Source organism: Sphaeramia orbicularis, chromosome 21 (genome assembly GCF_902148855.1).
Source record: "Sphaeramia orbicularis chromosome 21, fSphaOr1.1, whole genome shotgun sequence".
NCBI lineage: Eukaryota > Metazoa > Chordata > Actinopteri > Kurtiformes > Apogonidae > Sphaeramia > Sphaeramia orbicularis.
In genome coordinates, this window is record NC_043977.1 from 52749067 (window position 1) to 52760477 (window position 11411).

At 42.5% G+C, this 11411-nt stretch overlaps 1 pseudogene; it reads left to right on the plus strand.

Moving 5' to 3' along the window:
• LOC115412075 (obscurin-like protein 1) overlaps window positions 1–11411 on the plus strand; it is a 57485-nt pseudogene that overhangs the window by 42323 nt on the left and 3751 nt on the right.

An 11411-nucleotide genomic window follows, 5' to 3' on the forward strand; every position in this document is an offset into this window, starting at 1 on the left:
TCTTCCCCGAGGTCTCCTCCCGGTGGACATGCCCGGAAACACCTCCCCAGGGAGGCGTCCAGGAGGCATCCGAAACAGATGCCCGAGCCACCTCAGCTGGCCCCTCTCGACGCGGAGGAGCAGCGGCTCTACTCCGAGCTCCTCCCTGGTGACTGAGCTCCTCACCCTATCCCTAAGGGTGCGCCCAGCCACCCGACGGAGGAAACTCATTTCGACCGCTTGTATCCGGGATCTGGTCCTTTCGGTCATGACCCAAAGCTCATGACCATAGGTGAGGGTAGGAACGTAGATTGACCGGTAAATTGAGAGCTTCGCCTCTCGGCTCAGCTCCTCTTTACCACAACCGACCGGTACAGCGACTGCATCACTGCAGACGCTGCACCGATCCGTCTGTCAATCTCACGCTCCATCCTTCCCTCACTCGTGAACAAGACCCCGAGATACTTAAACTCCTCCACTTGGGGCAAAGACTCCCCACCGACCCGGAGAGGGCAAACCACCTTTTTCCGGTCGAGAACCATGGCCTCGGATTGGAGGTGCTGATCCTCATCCCGCTCGCTTCACACTCGGCTGCAAACCGCCCCAGGGCACGCTGAAGGTCCAGGTTCGATGAGGCCAACAGGACAACATCATCTGCAAAAAGCAGAGATGAAATCCTTTGGTCCCCAAACCGGACCCCCTCCGGCCCTTGGCTGCGCCTAGAAATTCTGTCCATAAAAATTATGAACAGAACCGGTGACAAAGGGCAGCCCTGCCGGAGTCCAACATGCACCTGGAACAGGTCTGACTTACTGCCGGCAATGCGAACCAGGCTCCTGCTTCGGTCATACAAGGACCGGACTGCCCTTAGCAAAGGGCCCCGGACCCCATACTCCCGAAGCACCTCCCACAAGATACCACGAGGGACATGGTCGAACGCCTTCTCCAGATCCACAAAACACATGTGGACTCCCATGAACCCTCGAGCACCCGATGGAGAGTATAGAGCTGGTCCAGCGTTCCACGACCAGGACGAAAACCGCCTTGTTCCTCCTGGATCCGAGGTTCGACTATCGGTCAGATCCTCCTCTCCAGTACCCTGGAATAGACTTTCCCCGGGAGGCTGAGGAGTGTGATCCCCCTATAGTTGGAGCACCAAACAAACAAACAAACAACATCTTAAGAAGTGACGTCGCCCGGTACGGCGCAGCCGGGGCCCCACCCTGGAGCCAGGCCCGGGGTTGGGGCTCGCATGCGAGCGCCTGGTGGTCGGGCCTATGCCCACGGGGTCCGGCCGGGCCCAGCCCGAAAGAGCGACGTGGGCCCACCCTCCGACGGACTCACCACCCATCGAGGGAATCATAGGGGCCGGGTGCAGTGTGGATTGGGTGACAGTCGAAGGCAGGGAGCCCAAGAACCTGATCCCCGGACACGGAGTCTAGCTCTTGGGACATGGAATGTCACTTCGCTGGGGGGGAAGGAGCCAGAGCTTGTGAGGGAGATTGAGAGATACCGTCTAGATATAGTCAGGCTCACCTCCACACATAGCTGGGCTCTGGAACCCAACCCCTCGAAAGGGGCTGGACTCTCCACTTCTCTGGCGTTGCCCGCGGTGAGAGGCGGCGGGCTGGTGTGGGCTTACTTATAGCCCCTCAGCTCAGCCGCCATGTTGTTGGGGGTTCACCCCGGTGAACGAGAGGGTCGTGTCCCTACGCCTTCAGGTCGGGGACAGGTGCCTCACTGTTGTTTCGGCCTACGGGCCGAACAGCAGTGCAGAGTACCCGGCATTCTTGGAGTCTCTGGGAGGGGTGCTGGATGGTGCTCCGACTGGGGACTCCGTTGTTCTCCTGGGCGACTTCAATGCCCACGTGGGCAACGACAGTGAGACCTGGAGGGGGGTGATGGGGAGGAACGGCCTCCCTGATCTGAACCCGAGTGGTGTTCTGTTACTGGACTTCTGTGCTAGTCACAGTTTGTCCATAACAAACACCATGTTCCAACACAGGGATGTCCATAAGTGCACTTGGCACCAGGACACCCTAGGCCGGAGGTCGATGATTGACTTCATTGTCGTATCATCAGACCTCCGGCCACGTGTTTTGGACACTCGGGTGAAGAGAGGGGCAGAGCTGTCAACCGATCACCACCTGGTGGTGAGTTGGATCCGCTGGCGAAGGAGGAAGCCGGACCGACTCGGCAGGCCCAAACGTGTTGTGAGGGTCTGTTGGGAACGTCTGGCAGAACCCGATGTCAGTGTGGTCTTCAACTCCCACCTCCGGGAGAGCTTCTCCCAGATCCCGGGGGAGGCTGGGGACATTGAGTCTGAGTGGACCATGTTCTCCACCTCCATTGTTGAAGCGGCTGCTCGGAGCTGTGGTCGCAAGGTCTCTGGTGCCTGTCGTGGTGGCAATCCCCGAACCCGGTGGTGGACCCCGGAAGTAAGGGATGCCGTCAAGCTGAAGAAGGAGTCTTATCGGGCCTTGTTGGCCCGCGGGACTCCCGAGGCAGCTGATGGGTACCGGAAGGCCAAGTGTGCTGCAGCCCAGGCGGTTGTGGAGGCAAAAACTCGGGTCTGGGTGGAGTTTGGGGAGGCCATGGAGGAGGACTATCGGTCGGCCTCGAGGAAATTCTGGCAAACCATCCGGCGCCTCAGGAGGGGAAAGCAGTGCGCCACCAACACTGTTTACAGTGGAAGTGGGGAGCTGCTGACCTCGACTGGGGATGTTGTCGGGCGGTGGAAGGAATACTTCGAGGATCTCCTCAATCCCACTGCCACGTCTTCCATAGAAGAAGCAGAGGCTGAGGTCTCAGAGGTGGACTCGTCCATCACCCAAGCTGAAGTCACCGAGGTGGTTGGCAAGCTCCTCGGTGGCAGGGCACCGGGGGTGGATGAGATTCGCCCTGAGTACCTTAAGTCTCTGGATGTGCAGGGACTGTCTTGGTTGACACGTCTCTGTAACATCGCGTGGCGGTCGGGGACAGTACCTCTGGATTGGCAGACCGGGGTGGTGGTTCCCCTTTTTAAGAAAGGGGACCGGAGGATTTTTATTGTATTTGATTTATTTTGTTTTGTTCTTTGTCGATTCACTTCTTCTCCCTGTTGAAAACCAGATGTTTTAAATTAAGCAGAATCAGAGAATCAAACCCCTTTAGAACCCCGTGCCCAGAGTAACAAAAGAAAAGACCAGAGTGGACCGGCAAAATAAACATAAGGACGGTGTGCTGGACAGGCCAGCCCTATACAGGGCCATAGGAGCTGTCAGCGCACCGCTACCCTATCAAAAAACAAACCACAAAACTAGAAGCACTCGGAGAGCACAGACCTCCGCCAAGGCTGATCAGTGGCCCCCCCCCGTGGGCCCCCCCACCCCCGATCACCACCAAAATTTAATAATTTCTTCCTTATCCCATTTCCAACAAACCCTGAAAATTTCATCAAAATCTGTCCATAACTTTTGAGTTATGTTGCACACTAACGGACAGACAAACAAACAAACCCTGGCAAAAGCATAACCTCCTTGGCGGAAGTAATTAGTCCTAACGAAAGAAAAAATGAAAACAGGACGTCCGGATCCACCTGGCCAAACAAAAAAGAAGAGCTAACAAAAGGCTTACAAAAAGCTATACTGGCATGCAGCAACCGGAGTGGAGTGGAGTGTAATGGAGTGGAGCGGAGCAGATGCGCACCTCGACGTGTGCGCTCTGGACGCTGGCATCGCTGGAGGAGGAGGAGAGAGAGAGAGCTAAACAGTGCCAGTGGTGCCAAACCAATTAAGTTGAAACATAAAAATGAGAAAAATATGACAAAGGACAAAAAATGGTTAATCTAGAGAAACACAATCAGCTAGGTAAAATCTCTCCAAAATTATCAATCAAAAATCGACCACAGTCAAAAGAAGAAAAAGACTAGAAAAAACAGTGCACAACACCTAACAGTGCCTACTGTTATTTTATTTTTTTCCAAAGTTATTTTTATTGAGTTTTTTTTAGAGCAACAGTGCAAAAAGATGTCAAGACAATAAAAAGGGTTGTTTTTATACAGAACAGAGCAGAAAAAACAAACAGATCAAACCACCTAACCCTATGGACAGTAGAAAAGTAACTGAGATGGTGTAAAGCACAAACTTACACTTAGACAAAAGATCACAAACAACAAAAAAAACAATAAACAAAATGTGTGTGTGTGTGTGTGTGTGTGTGTGTATAATACAAATGTATACACACATGCAAATGAAATGTAACATCATGAATACATTCCATAGATTCCTATATAGACATATGTACATGTAAACATACAAACATACACATGCCCAAAAAACTGCAGTTGCCTCTATATACTGTATGTGCCCAGTTTGAAGTAAATGGAAACAAAACTGATGTTTTTATAGACATTTGAAATTTCACTGATTATAAGTAAATGGGGGAAAAATTTTAATTCATAAAACAATTTGAACTTTGACCTACTTTTCCCAAAATGTAATCACATCTATTCTGGGTCACTGACAATCTATAAACCCAATTTGGTATGAAGTCAACCAATAGTTTTGCTGCTAAAGTGTAAACAAACAAACAAACAAACAAACTGAACCAAAATCACTACCCCTTGCCTCCCTTTCGGGGGGCGGGGTAAAGACATCTATAGCCAGCTCAGGGGGGTATGCCATGAAAGTGCAAAGTTTGACCACAGTCATCAAAGGTTTCCATCTTCTGCAGATGGAGCTGCGGAGCTCAGAAGGTAAACTCAATCTACTAAAATGGAGAGCATCTTTGATCCAAGTTTCCAACGTGCCTACTGTTCTAATTCCAGTGAGAGGGCGGGTTTATGCTCATCTTACTCAACATTTGACCATGTGTTGATTCCTTTTGGCATCCACTTCCACATTCTGTGGTGTCTGTAAACTAACTGTACTGTATCTTCAGAGCTTCCTGTCAACATCGTGAAGCCTCTGGAGGATAAGACAGCGCTGGAGAAGAGCCGGGTGTTACTGGACTGCACCGTGTCCAACCCCAGATGTAGCATCCGCTGGTACAAAGGAAGCAACGTCATCCTGCCCTCAGAGCGCTTCGAGATCTGCAGCGAAGGCTGTTATCGCAAACTGATCATCCAGCAGGTGGCGCTGGATGATGAGGGCACGTACAGTGTGCAGGTCGGAGACTATACATGCTCTGCAAAACTGACCGTGGAGGGTAAGACCATTTAGAAGGAATACAGAAAAAAAAAAAACCTTTAATGTCATGTTTCAGTCATGCACCAACAAACATTTCAATCATCCTTTTATGGTAACAGAGTTAAAATAATACAAATTATTTTCTATATAAAATAAAACAATATGAAATCTGCTGTGTGAAATGTTCAGTTATTTCAGTTGTTTTTTCATGGTAAAGACTTTGAAGCTGAGGCTATAAACACATAAGGAGCTTCACTATTAATATTTTCTATTTTTTTTAAAATTATTATTTGAAATTATACATTTACATAAACATGTACTTATACATAAGGAACCACACAGACACAATATATACAAACAAATTATATAACAAACCTACAAACCTATTAAACCCCTCAAAAAAAGAAAAAAAAAACAAACAAACCAAAAAAACAAGTCTTGTTCTTATATTAATTATTAATATTCTATTATTATTATTATTATTATTATTATTATTATTATTATTATTATTATTATTATTATTAATAAAAATGTACAGAAAATAGGTGAGTAATACTAATACTTACAGTACTACTAATTCCATGTAACAAAAGTGTATTCTGTGGCATTAAAAACAGTACACAAGCACATACACACACACACACACATTTTATATTGACACTAATTATTATTATTAACATTATATCACAATGTTGCCTCTAAAAAATGCAATATACAGGGTGGGGAAGCAAAATTTACAATGAACATTTAGTTGTTTTTTCTCAGCAGGCACTACGTCAATTGTTTTGAAACCAAACATATATTGATGTCATAATCATACCTAACACTATTATCCATACCTTTTCAGAAACTTTTGCCCATATGAGTAATCAGGAAAGCAAACGTCAAAGAGTGTGTGATTTGCTGAATGCACTCGTCACACCAAAGGAGATTTTAAAAAAAAAATAGTTGGAGTGTCCATAAAGACTGTTTATAATGGAAAGAAGAGAATGACTATGAGCAAAACTATTACCAGAAAGTCTGGAAGATACTATTAAAGAAGAATGGGAGAAGTTGTCACCCCAATATTTGAGGAACACTTGCGCAAGTTTCAGGAAGCATGTGAAGGCAGTTATTGAGAAAGAAGGAGGACACATAGAATAAAAACATTTTCTATTATGTCAGTTTTCTTGTGGCAAATAAATTCTCATGACTTTCAATAAACTAATTGGTCATACACTGTCTTTCAATCCCTGCGTCAAAATATTGTAAATTTTGCTTCCTCACCCTGTATATGTCTTTTAATAATTTTGACAGATTTAATCCTGTTGACACTGTTTTAAGCCTTTACAGCTGATATCTGTCCTCTACATTTCACATGGCTTTGCTGAGGTCAACATTATTATTATTATTATTATTATTATTATTATTATTATTATTATTATTATTATTATTATTATTATTATTATTATTATTAAATGAACCAGAGGGTGCAGTCCGTCTTTCTGAGCTGAATGAACCTGCTCATATACAACTTCAGAGCGCCCTCTACTGGTGTGGTCCAGTTACTACAAAGGTGTGGACCATTTGATGAGTTTGCCCATGCAGAGGTTAGTCCAGTGTTTTTCAACCTTGGGATCAGGACCCCTCGACGTGGGGACACCTGAAATTTCTAGTGATTAATAAAAAAAATAGAAAATAAATAAAATGCACTATTAAAAAAAATAAATATGATGAGTTGACAGAGACAATCCCAATCCGTAAAAGACATGACAAAGTATGAGTCTGAAACTGCAGCACTGTGGTTCTGTTTATCTGTCAGATGTTCATTGTGGTCAGTTTCAGATGCTGCAGCTCTTTCATAATTCATAGTTTGAGTTCTTGTTTGTTCAGTATTAATTGTCAGCCTTGTAAATCCAAGCTGAACTGACTGTACATATCCTGACCAAGGAAAATCAAATTCTCCCTTTGTGCAGTAATCTACACCTGGCTTTTCTGCCTCCATCCACAATAATATACATTATATAGACTAAATGTCCCCTAAAATTAACGTTTATTTGCAACATGGTATAGGAAACCACATGGGGTCCCGAACCCAAGGTTGAAAAACACTGAGTTAATGATATATTTTGTCACTTTTTCTTCAGTTTTCTTCAGTTTTGGTCTAATAACCTCTGAATTTCCACTGAGATTTAATGAAAATCTACATTGTCAGTGAATTAAATCTAGGAAAATACATGATTTACACTGAGAAATGCAAAATGCAGAGGATAATATCATATATTTGGTGATAAATCACCAATCAAATATTAGATTTAGAAAGAAATTCATTTGAAAGTCAATATAAAAGTAGTTCTAGGTCTTTAGGGGTTAAATCCATCAGTAGCATTAAAGTAAAACTAAAAGCTAACAAGAAATATGTGTCAAAAATATTAAAATGAAGAATTATACAATAGTGAAAGTTATGAGTTAAAATTAAATAATGTAAAATGGAAGGAAATGGAAGTTAAGAACACTTAAAACAATAACAGTTGTAGTGATAATAATAATAATAATAATAATAATAATAATAATAATAATAATAATAATAATAATAATAACAACAACAATAATAATAATAATAATAATAATAATAGAAATGGTGTCAGTAATAGACCAGTCCATTACAATTATTGAATGAAACCTGGAATAAAAATTCTGAACATCCATACTACAGTAAAGTATGTACAGCAGTAAAAACCAAAGTTTCAGTGAAACAAACAGTTTTTCTAAACCAAAGTGGTTGTTTTTAGTCTGACCTTCCTTTGACACGTAACATGTCTTTAATCATTTTGTTCACTTTCTGATTTTTGATTCCAGGTTTCAGTTAACACATGTCAGATGTTTCTAACTGTTTTTGCTGCTTCTTTTCATGGGGTCAGAGGTCACACTAAATACTGACTTTAACCTTTAACCCATTTACTTCAGTTTTTTGTTTATCTTTTAGGGTTGTGCACGGATTTCTTGTATTTTTGTGTTGTATCTAATGAAAAGAGACATGCATGTTCAGTTCAACGCTGCAAAAACAACACATCTAAAGGCTGCCTTAAACTTTTGCACAGCACTGCATATATTATTATTATTATTATTATTATTATTATTATTATTATTATTTATTGTTAACATTACCTGGTGTGTTTGATTTTCATGGGGCTTTTTTTTTTTTTGCTAACCCAGCCCAGGCACTGCTCATGGTCCGTGAGCTGAGGGACGTGGAGGTGGTGGCTCCGGATGAGGCCTGTTTTGAATGTGAGGTGTCGGTCCCCGTCCTGAAGACCCCCGTGTGGAGCCTGAATGGGGAGCCCCTGCAGCCCAGCGCCAGGGTCCTCCTGGAGAAGATGGGCAGCGTCCACAGGCTGACGTTTAGACAGACCTCCACAGACCTGAGCGGAGCCGTGGAGTTCACATCAGGGAAGGCCAAGAGCCGAGCCCAGCTCCGAGTCATCGGTGAGACTTAGCTGCGTTTTTCAGCATCTCATTTTATTTAGTTTAGCATTAGCATAATACAGTAAAACTACATCTAAAAAAACATCTACAAGTAGAAAACCACTCGGAGAGCGCAGACCTCTGCCAAGGCAGATCTGCCCCCCCCCCCCCCCCCCCCCCCCCCAATCACCACCAAAATTTAATCATTTCTTCCTTATGCCAGTATCAACATTTCCTGAAATTTTCATCCAAATCTTTCCATAACTTTTTGAGTTATCTGGCACATGGACAGACAGACAGACAAACAAACCAACGCCAGCAAAAACATAACCTCCTTGGCGGAGGTAATTATGATTAAATCAGCTTTGTTAAAACAATGCGACAAAGACCTCCAGTATCCTCTATGACAGGGGGGGTCAAACAGGGTCATATACAGACCAACATAATCAGATCAATTAAAAAATAACAGTGGAAAAAGAAAAAATACATAATGACAATGTTTTCATCTACAAAGTATCCCTTAAAAAGAAAATAAGTGCAATTTAATAATATTCTGCCTCAGTTTATCATTTCCACATGCACATGATAACGTACAGATTCCAGTGGATCTACAAATGAAACATTTCAAAACAGACACAATATTGGTACAATTAACCTGATTTATATTAAGGCATTTCAGGCTGTTCATGGATGTTCAGGTTATTCACATTTTTGATGAAAGGATAGTTTGTTAATGTCCTCCTGAGACCCAGCAATGAGTTTTGGTCTTATGAGGGGACAAGAGTTTCACAGACCTTACTAAAAAAAAAAAAAAAAAAGCCAAAATTTTTACTTACTGTGTCTCAGGAGGATATAACACATAAACAAGTAGTTCCAGACACAACAAACGCCCCCTCTTGCACGTATTGTAGCTTATTTTGACATTGTTTCAGCTGATGTCATCATTTCTATGCATGTGCTGATGTCAGCATGAGCATAGACAAATTTAGGCCATTGTAAGTAAATGGGATTTTTTTTTTTTTTTTTTTTTCAAATTTACAAAAAAATTTGAACTTTGACCTACTTTTCCCAAAATGTAATCACATCTATTCTGGGTCACTGATAATCTATAAACCCAATTTGGTATGAATTCAACCGATAGTTTTGCTGCTGAAGTGTAAACAAAGAAACAAACTGAACCAAAAACAGTAAACCTCGCCTACATTTTTAAGTGGTATGATGGTCTGTCTCTCTTCTATTGTTAATTGCCTTTTCCTCTTTTCCATTTTTATAGTAACACATTACTTTCTGCAGTACAATTCTGTTCAAGTAATGCTCACAACAGTATGGTACCAAAGTGTGTTCCAACACTCCTTTTCTGCAGACACAGGGGGTTGGAAGGAATTCACAAACGTTGGGACACCTGTAGGAATTGGTAACACCGACTTTCCAGGCTTGATCAACCTCCATTGCTGCAGAACTGCTTTAAGTTGTTAATCCATTTCTTGTTCACCTTTTTGTATAATTCTGAAATGTGCATTATTTTTTTCATTTTTGTTTAACCTTACTTTTTTTTTTTTTTTTTTTTTTTTTTTTTACCTCTGGCAGTTCACTGCTTACCTTTGTACCATTTCAAGCTGTTCATTGGACTGGAACTGCTTGAATTTCAATACAAAACTGGAAAAATTGGGGAGTTCTAAAACTTTTGACCGGTAGTGTATATTAACAATTTTAATAATGTTATGCCTGTTACTACATGTTTTGTGTATTTGTAGATCCACTGTGATCCTGTAACCTGTTTTAATAATAACATGACACACAATATTAATAAAATTGCACTTATTTTTCTTAATATGTTTTAGGTTGTATATGGTTGTTCAGGTTATTCACAATTTCATAGTTTTACTTTTTTTCCACACTAAAACAAAGAGAAAATCAGATTATTATTTCTAATTTATTATGCCTTAGATTATTTTACTGGTCTGGCCCACAGGGGGCAGTATGTGACCCCTGGACTAACATGAGGTTGACCCCCTGGTTTATGTAATTATAAGTGGAGTGGCCCTTATGTACCAGCCGTCACTGGTTATGATGATGAAGAAAAAAATGCAGAAAAATGCCCCATATAACAAAATAAAAATCCTACCGTATTTTTTTTTAATTATGAGAAGTGGAATTTATGAATATATTTATCAGAATAAGTCAGTACTCAGTTCTGAGGAAAACGAAGAAGCTGGTTCATAAGTGGCTCTTAAAGGGTCTATGTGTGGTGTTAATGATGACCCCCCCCAACAGATGATGCATGGACCAGAAATGAAAAAGTCACCACTAGGTGGAGATAGAAACATGATCTGTACTGGTACATGTTCCAACCCATATTCAGACAAGGACAAAAATACCAAATCCTGAATATCCTGTAGTAATGAAAACATGTGATGTAACAATGCATTAATGTTGGTTACAGACAGAGTTGACTGTGATGTGTTTGAGGAGTCTGTGGTGTGTTTGAGGACTCTGTGGTGTGTTTGAGGGGTCCATGGTGCGTTTGAGGTGTCTGTGGTGTGTTTGAGGAGCCCGTGGTGCATTTGAGGAGTCCATTTAACATTTGAGGTGTCCATGGTGCGTCTGGGGAGTCTGTGGTGCGTTTGAGGTGTCTGTGGTGCGTTTGAGGAGTCCATGGGTGCCTTTGAGGAGTCCATGGTGTGTTTGAGGAGTATTTGGTGCGTTTGAGGAGTATGTGATGTATTTGAGGACTCTGGATCCCGTGGTGCATTTGTGGAGTATGTGGTGTGTTTGAGGAGTCTGTTGTGTTTTTGCAGAGTATCTGGTGCATTTGAGGAG